The following is a 9392-nucleotide window of genomic DNA, read 5'->3' as shown; positions in this document are numbered from 1 at the left end:
ATTCCATTGTATATATGTACTACAGCTTCTTTAGCCAATCATCTATCATAGGATACTTCGGTTGCTTCCATGTCCTAGCCACTGTGAATAATGTTGCTATGAACATCGGTGTGCAAATATCTTTTCAGATATGAGTTTTCAAGTCTTTGGGGTAAATACCCAGTAGAAGGATTGCTGGATCATAAGGTAGATCAAATCTTAGTTTTTTGAGGCACTTCCATACTGTTTTCCATGTGGCTGTACCAATTTGCAGTCCCACCAGCAGTGTATGAGGGTTCCTTTTTCTCCGCATCCTCTCCAACATTTGTTATTAATTGTCTTAATTTGTTATTAATTTGTTATTAATTGCTGATTAAGGCTATTCTAACAGGTATGAGATGGTATCTCATTGTGGTTTTGATTTACATTTCCATAATAGTTAGCGATGTTAAGCATCTTTTCATATATTTGTTGGTCATTTGTATGTCCTCTAGGGAGAAGTGTCTGTTCAGGTCCTCTGCCCATTTTCTGATTGGATCATTTGTATTTTTGTTGTTATTGAATTGTATGAGTTCTTTGTATATTTTGGTTATTTGACCCTTATTGGAGGCATTGCTTGCAAATATATTTTCCCATTTGGATGGTTGTCTCTTTACTTTGTTGACGATTTCTTTTGCCGAGCAGAACCTTTTTAGTTTGATATAGTCCCATTCATTTATTTTAGCTTTTACTTCCCTTGCCTTTGAGGTCAAATTCATAAAATCCTCTTTAAGTCCAAGATCCTTTAGTTTAGTTCCTATGTTTTCTTCTATGCATTTTATTGTTTCAGGTCTTATATTGAGGTCCTTAACCCATTTTTAGTTAACTTTGGTGTGTGGTGATAGACAACAATCTAGTTTCATTCTTTTGCAGGTGGCTTTCCAGTTTTCCCAGCACCATTTGTTGAAGAGACTTTCCTTTCTCCACTGTTTTTGGCTTATTTGTCAAAAATTATTAAAGCATAATAATTATTATTACACTTTTGTGTTCTTTAAGAGTTGTGTGTGCTCTAATCAATACTATTGCTTTAAAAGTTAGGAAGAATATATTTTAGTAGTGGTTCGATTCACTCTTATAGAATATAAATGGCAATTCGTGTCACTTATTAAAGTTTGGGCTGCTTTAATCTAAAGGGAATTATGAGAATATTTTCCCAGGAACCTTACAGGGGTACAAACTCAGTGATAGCTTTTGGGACCAGATCCTGAAGAAGGCATGAGCTTTGACTATAGGCATCTAGAAGCTGTCTTCATTCTGCAACCAAGGAATCAGCTACAGAATACAACAGGGCCTTTCTCTAAGGTCACAGATTTTAGGAAACCATTTCCTACTTGGCTGCTCTCATCTTTTTGTACTATTAAACTAGCTGGTAGAGATTCCTGCACGATAGAATACCAGGGTATGATAGAATATCAATCCATTTCTTTTCTTCTTAAGAGACAAAATAAGAATGTAACCTCCCTCTTATACTCCGATGCTGGGTTATCCCTGCCTTTCTTCCTCCCCTATCCCCACCCACTCTGCTCTGACTCATCCTGTTTATTTTCCACAAATAAAAGATTTACATAAAGTTATCAATATAAACCTTATATCTGCAAAGGAAAGTTAAAATCTTTAAATGAAAATGTTATTTTCTATGTAAAATTGTTTCAAACCCGTGTGGGAGTCAATAGGAGGTGAAAGCAAACCACATCCTGTGTATTTCCATGTTATACATGACTCCTAAAAGCACTTTTAGCAGAATTCACATTGGAAATTCATGGGAGTGGTTTTAGAGATGGACATCCAATGTAGTAATTACTATTTGGTAATAAAAGCACTCAAAATCCCTCAAATGACTGAATAAAATAGTCTACAAAGCACACTAACAGATACAACATTATAGGTAAAGTGTTATTAATTTTTAAGGCCTTCCAAGGAGGTAGGAACTCACACCAAATTCTAAACCAGCAAGTCTCTAGGGCAGTTAGATTAAAATAAACATCTGTTTCAGAGAGAAATAGATCTATGCATATGGATGTGGGATTACTTTCTTTGTGGCGGAATTGATCTTCCCCCCGGTGATAGGTGTTAGGGAGATGCTCTGTTAACTAGATAGTAGGCCAGGAGTGTGACTCAGGTTCTGACTGATACATTCATCATGTAATTATTCACATAACTAATGAAAAGGACATTAATGAATGAAATCATTGTATTCTACTGCAAATGAATTCTTAGAAAGGACACAATTAACAGCCAGATTTTTTTAATTAAACTTGAAACTAAAGAACTTAAAACATGTAATAAACATATAAAATACCTAGCTTTTCCTGGTATCATCTCTCTTTCTTATCTCTTTAAGGTGACAGGTTTGGCCTAGCTAAACTATGGAAAATCTTATTATTTTATTTCACCTTAGAAAGAGAACAGTATTGATTAGAAATGATGGAAGAGAGAGAATAATATCTCAATGGAAAATAAAGTGTTGGCCTTCCTTCTTTGTGCAGATTCGAACAAAAGCACAGTTTTATTGAGTATTTTATTATCTTATTGTGCCCCGTTCTTTCTGATAAGGTAGTAATCATGAGAACAATTGCTATCTAAAGTTTTTATAGTACTGCATGTACGTTATAGGCATTATTTCACTTAATGTGTGTAATAATCCTGAAAGATGGGCCTGATTGTACCCATTAACAGATAAAGAAGTTGAAGCATGGGGAGCTTGAGTTATACTCAGGTTCGAATCCTGTTACAGTGGCAGAGTTAGATTCAAAACCAGGTGTCCTTATCCCATAGCTGGAGTTCTTACCCTTCTGCTCTGCTATCCCACAAAGCTAGAAGTTATTATTTCCTAATGAGAAACAAAGGGAAAGGAACTCTATGCTCTGACAGTAATAGATATACTGAATTTTAAATATGTGAAGAGTTTAGTCTGTCCTCAGATTAATATCATTCAGATCTCCCAAGACTTTCTATCTTAGCATATTTAGAATTTGATTTTAAATTTTCCCTTCAAACTCAATGTCCTTGAAAGGCATACATGTTAATTTAAAATATGCTTAAGTCAAGGCTTTTTCTCCAAGATTTTTTATGAAGATTAACTGGTAATAAGAAAGCATTTAAAATTTGTAAACCAGAGGACATGCCATGATATTATAAAGCCTAGTTTTACTTTATAAGTACATGAAGAACACTAAAATGAGAATAATTTTAAAATACGGATATCTTCTCTTTTGAGTTGAGAGTTGTCAAATGGACACTGATTACTAGAATTTATTGATGCAGATATTACAAATTGTCTTGCATTATCCTTAAATTCAAAGAGATATTGGGGCTTCCAACGAAGTTTAGATCTGAAGAGGTTCTAAAACGAAGACAACTTCATTGAAAGTAGATCAGAGTCAGTCGTCACAAGTGCCTAGTGTGTTGTTTATGGTCATTAGAAATGTCTGCTGAATTACAAAGCAGTTTGAAGCTTTGTTTAGAAACAGCCGTGTAGTGATGAACTACAGTAGGTATTATTGTGTTCTGATATTAAATTACACCTTACAGTGTATCTGTAGAGTTGCATCTAATCCCACAATATAACATTTGCTAAGCAAAAGTACTTTAATGTCTTTTCTAGGCAAGTAAATGGCAGAGCAAGTGTACATTAATCTCAGCAGGGAAATTCAAGTATATTTTGCTGCTGCTGACAAAAAATTAAATAAAGAAAATCTAATTTAATATATCAGTGTTCCAGCAATAACCTATAGTGAAAATAGAACTCCGAAATAAAAGAAAATTTGTTACAATCTTCAAGAATAAGGACTTGCACAATTTAAGACAGTCAAAATATCACATCCTTTTTCATTTTTTAAAAAAGTCATTTGTACTAAATTATTTATCAAATGATTGAACTTTCCCCCCATAGACAACAGATGCAGAAAGAAAGATGCTTTTTCCTCTAAAGACAGGAATATCATTGTTTGTATATGATACAAGAATAAGTATTTAACAGACATTATCTAATTAAAACCCTTTCAACGGCCTTACAAAAAATGTTATTTTGTTAGGATTTTACAGAGGACAAACATTAAGAGTCCGAGAGTTTCAACAGATACCCAATGTTGCACAGCTAGTAAATTGCAGAGCCAAGATTCAAACCTCTGTCCCCACAACTTCAAGGCTAATCAATTCCCTTACTTAGATGCTATACTTTCTTGTGCCATAAACTATTGTTCACCCTGTCTAGCACTTTTTATCTAACAAATAGGTTATAATTAATAATATTATATTATAAGAAAAAAATTAAAATAATTTTCTTCTGTGTGTCAAAAGAAAATTGCGGTAGTCAAATAATTTGGAAATGAACTTGCTATCTCTAGTTACTGCTTTTGAAAAATATTTAGCTGTCCTATATATGTAAAGACATATTAAATTAGACAAATAATTTATTTCCTGGTGAACAAATGCAACCCAATTTACCGGGAAAAAAAAAAGAAAATGAAAAAAAAGAAAGAAAAACAACTCATCGAAATAATCTCTATAATAAGATTGCTGATTTGTTTTTTTTAATATCTTAGTACCTCTTTCCAACTTCATAGGAAATCAAATACAATCAGTATGTGGTAAGTGCTAATCAAAGACAATGGAAATACAATTCATGTAAATGTTTTATTGCAATTTTTCTCAAAGGCTATGTAACATTGATGTCTGGACTATCAAGTATTCAACTTACCTATACCTTGAGGAGAACACCATAAATGTTTTCTCACCAATTTCTTATACAAAGCTGGAAATTCAAGCTTCAGTCAAGAGGTTGATTTCTCCTACATAAAAACAGTATGATTCTTTTCACACTCCTGCCAGAGGCAATTATGGCTATATTTAATTCCCGAATGTACAGTTCTTTGAACTACTATTCACAGTCTCAGAGGGGAAAATTAATGTGCTTTGTGTCAAAATACAGTATCTATTATTTCTTATTAAGATTTTGTTTTTTTAGACCAGTTTCTTAGAGCACAGCAAAATTTAGAGGAAGATAGAGATTTTCCGTAACCTCCACCCTACACACACATAGCCTCTTCCAGTATACACAGTGTGGTATATTTATTCCAACTGATGAACCTATATTGACACATAGTAATCATCCAAAGACCATTGTTTACACTATTTTTCACTCTTGATGTTGTATATTTAATGGGTTTGGAGAAATATACAATGACATGTTTTCATTATTATGGTATCATAAAAAGCATTTTCACTAACCTAAAATCCTCTATACTCTACATTTACATCTCTAGGTACCTAACTAAACTGTGGCAACCACTGATTTTTCACCATATCTATATTTTGTTGTTTTTCCAGAATGTTATGTAGTTGTAATTATACAAAATGTAGTCTTTTCAAATTAGCTTCTTTTACTTAGTAATATGCATTTAAGTTTTCCTCATCTTTTCATTGTTTGATAGCTCATTTCTTTTTAGCATTGAATAACATTCCATTATCTGGGAGTACCACAGATTATTTATCTATTCACCCACTGAAAAGCATCTTGGTTGCTTCCAAATTTTAGCAATTATGAATAAAGCTAATATAAACATCTCTGTCCAGATTTTTAAGTGGAGATAAATTTTCACCTCCTTTGAGTTAAGACCAATGACTGATTGCTGGATCATATTATCAGAGTATGTTTAGTTTTACAAAAAACTACCATTTTGCATTTCCTCTAGCAATAAATGGCAGTTTCTGTTATTCCACATCTTCGTGAGCGTTTGGTATTGTCAGTGTTCCATATTTTGGCCATTCTAATAGGCAAGTAGTGGTATCTTGCTTTTGTTTTCATTTGCATTTCTTACATATTATGTGGGGCACCTTTTCATATGTATATTTACCATCTGTCTATCTTCTTTTGTGAGGTATCTGTTAAAATCTTTGGCCCATTTTTAAAGGGGTATTTATTTTTTTATTGTTAAGTTTTCAGAGTTCTTTTCAGATGTGTGTTTTTTTTAATATTTTCTCCCAATCTGTGGTTTGTCTTTTCATTTTTTGACATTGTCTTTTGCAGAGCAGATGGTTTTAATTTTAATGAAGTTTAGCTTCATTACTGTGCCTTTAGTGTTGCACCTAAAAGTCATTTCTATACTCAAGGTTTTCTTCTAGGATTTCTTCTATGTTATCTTCTAGGGAATTTTAGTTTTGCAAATTACATTTAAGTAGGTGATCCGTTTTGAATTCATTTTTGTGGGGATAAAGTTTGACTTTCGATAAACTTTTTTTTTTTGCGTTTGGACGTCTAATTGTTTCACCATCATTTGTTGAAAAGACTATCTTTGCTCCATTGTGTTTGTTGCTTTTGCTCCTTTGTAAAAGACCAGTTGGCTGTGCTTATTTGGGTCAATTTCTGGGCTCTCTATTCTGTTCTGTTAATTTATTTGTCTTTTTTCTTTTTTTTTTTTTTTTTTTTTTTTTTTGCCAATACCTCATTTTCTTGATTACTATAGCTTCACAGTGAGTCTTTAAGTAAGGTGGTGTCAGTCCTCCAACTTTATTCTTCTCCCTCAATATTGTGTTGGCTCCTCTGAATTTTTTGCTTTTCTATATAAACTTCAGAATCAGTTTGTTAATATCCATAAAATAACTTGCTGGGAATTTTAATTGAGATTGCATTGAACCTAAAGATCAAGATGAGAAGAACTGACATCCTGATAACATTGAGTCTTCCTATGCACGAACATAAAATATTTATTTTCTTAGTACTTCTTTGATTTATTCATCAGGGTTTTATAGTTTCTTCATGTAATCATGTACATATTTTATTAGATTTATATCTAAGTATTTCATTTTGAGGGTGCTAATGTAAATGGTATTTTATTTTCAATTTAAAATTCTACTAGTTCTTATATAGGAAAACAATTTATTTTTTTTTGTATATTAACCTTGTATTCTTCAACCTTGCTATAGTCACTTATTAGTTCCAGGAGATTTTCTCTCAATTCTTTTGGATTTTCTGCATAGATGATCATGTCATTTGTGAACAAAAACAGTTCCATTTCTTCCTTCCCAATCTGTATAACTTTTATTTCCTTTTCTTGTTTCATTGCTTAGTTAAGACTTATAGTATATTGTTGAAATGGAGTGATAAAAAAAGGACATCCTTGCATTGTTCCTCATCTCAATTGGGACACTTCAAGTTTCTCATTAGTAAGTATGATGTTAGCTATAGATTTTTCGTATTCTTTATCAAGTTGAGGTAGTTTCCCTCTATTTCTAGTTTACTGAGAATTTTTATCATGAATGGGTGTTGAATTTTATCAAATGTTTTTACTACATTTATTGATAAGATCATGTAACTTTTACTTTTTAGCCTGTTGATGTAATGAATTACATTAACTGATTTTCAAATGTTGAACAACACTGTTGATATGGTGTTTAATTATTTTCATTCATTGTTAAATTTAATTTGCTAATATTTTGTTGAGAATTTTTACATCTATGTAGATGAGACATATTGGTCTATAGTTTTCTTGCAATAACTTTATCTGACTTTGGTACTAGGGTAATGCTGGCCTCATAGAAAAAGAAAGTATTCCCTCTGCTTCCATCTTCTGAAAGAGATTGTAGAGAATAGGTATGATTTCTTCCTTAAAAGTCTGGTAGAATTCACCAGTGAACCCATATGGGACTAGTGCTTTCAGTTTTGGAAGGTTATTAATTATTGATTCAATTTCTTTTATTGGTATAGGCTTATTCAGATTGCCTAGTTCTTCTTGTATGAGTTTCAGCAAATTGTGTTTTTCAAGGAACTAGTGCATTTCATCTAGATTATTAAATTTGTGGCCATAGAGTTGTTCATTGTATTTATTATCCTTTTAATGTTCATAGGATCTACACTGATATTTTTTTCTTCATTTCTGTTATTAGTAATTTGTCTGTGTGTGTGTGTGTGTGGTTTTTCTTTTTTTCCTTTTTTCTTTTTTGTTAGCCAGGCTAGAGGCTTATTGATTTTATTTATCTTTTCCAAGAACCAGATTTTGCTTATTTTCTCTACTGATTTTCTGTTTTCAATTTCATTGATTTCTGCTCTAATTCTTATTTCTTTCTGCTTAGTTTAGATTTAATTCATTTTTTTCTTTTACTAGTTTCCTAAGATATAAACTTAGATTATCTGTTTTATATTTTTCTTCCTTTCTAATATATGTATTCAAATCTATAAAATTTCCCCTAAACACTGCTGTCACTGCATCCCACAAATTTTGGTAAGTTGTGTTTTCTTTTCATCTAGTTCCAAATTTTTTAAAATTTCTCTTCACATTTCTTATCTAACCTATGTGTTATTTAGTAGTGCGTCCTTTAATTTCCATGTATTTTTCCAGTTACCTTTCTGTTATTGGTTTCTGATTTAATTCCATTGTGATCTGAGAGCAGACATTATATGATTTCTGTTTTTTTAAATGTATTAAGGTATGTTTTATGGTTCAGAACATCGTCTGTCCCAGTGAATATTCCTTGTGAGCCTGAGAAAAATGTGTATTCTGCTATTGTTGGATGAAATAGTCTATAGATGTCAAATACGTTCAGTTGATTGATGGTGTTGTTGAGCTCAGCTATGTTTTTACAGATTTTCTGCCTGCTGGATCTATCCATTTATGATAGAGGGGTGTTGAAGTCTCCAACTATGATAGCAAACTCATCTATTTCTTTAGTATTTCTTTTTAAAAAATAATCTTGTTTCTATATGTTTAATTCACAAATATATGTTTTTATAACAGTGTATAATAATCTTTCAATTGACAGCTTCCAACTCCAAACATATATGTAATAGATTAGCACTCTTAAGTCTTATTTCATCTTAACAATCCAGTTGTCTTATGCTAAAATTAAAAGTTTTCAAAATTTAAAGTACTTTATAATTTACTTTGCATTTCACAAACATAGCAGAAGGTAAAGCCTTACTTTTTTCATTTTTTCATAACTGCTATCTTCTACCTTTGATATTATCAAATCCACTCATAGAAAAGAAATGTGAAAAAAATTTTAAATGAAGACCAATCCTTTGGCTTATTTTACTTCCTAATTGGACTCGACTTGGCATGAACCACTCATTCCTATCACTCATTTCCATATATCCATAAAGAATAACTGGAAATGTTTCCTTCTTCTTATTCACCTGTATCTTAAATTAGTAGATGACTCCTCCTTGCACATAGCTATTTTTATTATATATGTATAATATTTAATACAATTTGTTTATATTAAAATAAGTTCATTATATTTAATGTTACAAAAGTTTTCACACCATCAGTAAATCTCTCAAAACCACAAATACTAAATGTCTAAACAGTATACAGTTTTTCCAATTCTCCTATTTTTTTATTTTAAACCAAAGCTTTTATAGTCTTCAAATCTCTTTC

Source organism: Pteropus alecto, unplaced genomic scaffold (assembly GCF_000325575.1).
Source record: "Pteropus alecto unplaced genomic scaffold, ASM32557v1 scaffold7, whole genome shotgun sequence".
Classification (NCBI taxonomy): Eukaryota; Metazoa; Chordata; class Mammalia; order Chiroptera; family Pteropodidae; genus Pteropus; species Pteropus alecto.
This window is presented reverse-complemented; position numbering follows the sequence as displayed.